The sequence below is a fragment of the Belonocnema kinseyi genome, chromosome 4 (assembly GCF_010883055.1).
Source record: "Belonocnema kinseyi isolate 2016_QV_RU_SX_M_011 chromosome 4, B_treatae_v1, whole genome shotgun sequence".
NCBI classification, from domain to species: Eukaryota; Metazoa; Arthropoda; class Insecta; order Hymenoptera; family Cynipidae; genus Belonocnema; species Belonocnema kinseyi.
The window spans coordinates 30,012,083-30,014,038 of record NC_046660.1 but is presented as its reverse complement, the minus strand read 5'-3'; positions in this window follow the sequence as shown (position 1 = coordinate 30,014,038).

Genomic DNA, 1,956 nt, shown 5'->3' with positions numbered 1-1,956 from the left:
TTTGCCGGTTTTACTCAAAGATGTCGCTAGAGATATGTATACATTTCTGTGATTTGGCATCCATGTCATATTTTTCTATGGACCATAACCTTCAAAAATACACAAGTCCATTCTGCCAAAATAATAGCATCATAGTTGTTTACCTCAGTGAATATGTCGAGTTTCGTTTCAAGTAAATCGCATTTGCGGCATTCGTTGCTTTTCTTATTTCATCAAAAGAAAAAAGCAGATGAAGCTCATCGATTGCTGGTAGAAATTTATGGTGAACATGCTCCAGTGATTAGAACATGTGTCGCTGAATACGAAGTAAGATTGAGGGGTTTCCTATTTACTTTTCGAGAAAAATGCAAAAAACTTGGTTTTTTATGGTTTATACTAAAAAAAAATGGTTAACAAAATAAAATATGCCGTGCATTTTACCAGACAGGTGTATTCTTATGTATTTTTGGTTTCTGAATCCGAATCCGAAGTTAGATTGGGGGTTTCTCACTTAGTTTTTCAGAAAAATGCAAAAAACTTAGTTTTTTATGCTTTATAATAAAAAAATGTCAAAATGTAGGGTTTTAAAATGGTTTCCTTTTACGCACACGCTTCTCTTCGAATTATCGGTGTAAAGGGTTTCTGTGACGTTTTTGTCCCGATGTTTTCTTTTTTCATTTTATTATCCAGCAGTAGTCTGCCAACATATTTGTAGGCCATCTTCCTTGGAATCGAATTCTTTTAGGTTTTTTAAAATTTTTCGTTATTATAAACCATGAAAAAAACATGTTTTTTGCATTTTTCTCGAAAAGTAACTGGAAAACCCCCCAGTCTGATTTCGGATTCAGCGACGAAAAATACATAAGAATACACCTGTCTGGTGATCTGCTCAGGATACTTTTTCCTTTTTGTGGGCCTGTGTATTTAATAATAAATGCGAAGAAAAGATTTATAATAGACTGCCCAAATAGTTTCTTCCCATTGCAGACATGTTCGTATGTTTGCAGTAAACAAATGCAAAACAGACGTAAACTAGAAATTATTATTTTTTTAAAGTACTCGTAATATAAAAAATGTCATTTTTCACAGCTATAAATTTAAATAAATAAAGAACAAATGAGTTAAAAAGTTCACACAAGTAGATAGGGCTAAATTCGCGACTTTAAGAATGGATCAGAATTACAGTAACGTTCGTAAAAGAGCGCGCAAAATGTTAATTTCGTTTCGTTTAATCACTCGCATGCATTGCGAGTGAAAAGAAATATGCATGTATAATATCCTTGCGACTAAATTTCCCTGTAAGTTCAATCTTTCTCAGTTTTAAGTATTTATTTAGTTTCATAAATTATAAGTAACTTTATAATCATTGTAACTACTATCGGCGAGAAAGTGATAGGCATCTACCTTTGAAGACTATTACATAGTTCCGGGCGATTAAAAATAATTACAGAGCCTATCCGTCACAGTTGGCAGTTCGGATCGCTTTAATATCATTATTAGAACTAAAGATAATATAATTGTACATTTATGTATTTTCAGCGAACAATTTTTATCATTTCTCAAATTCCTAAACTACAATTGTTTCACAACAGTCTTTCACGCAGTCATGACTCAGGGATATTTTAAAGCGAAGCTTACTGTTTTTATTTGAGGAAAGTTTTGAGAAAGGCGATCTTAAATTTCAGCGAGATTGCCTCCGTCTTGATCTTAGAGACGTCATCCGCATTGCTAACATTTGTTCTTATAATCAAACTGATTCTGCAAGAATTCTCTGAGATGTCTGTCTTAAAAAGCTTACTCACACGTACCTGTATTAGCATGGTCGGTGCCTTCTCTGTTTGTAATTCTGCACTATGAATCGCCTTGATGTATCCAGACAGCACGACAGCAGCGGAAAATAGTCAGGTGAAAATATTGTCACTAAAGGGTTATGCTACCTGATCCTTTTCGGCAGGTTCAATATCCCTCCTGGCAATT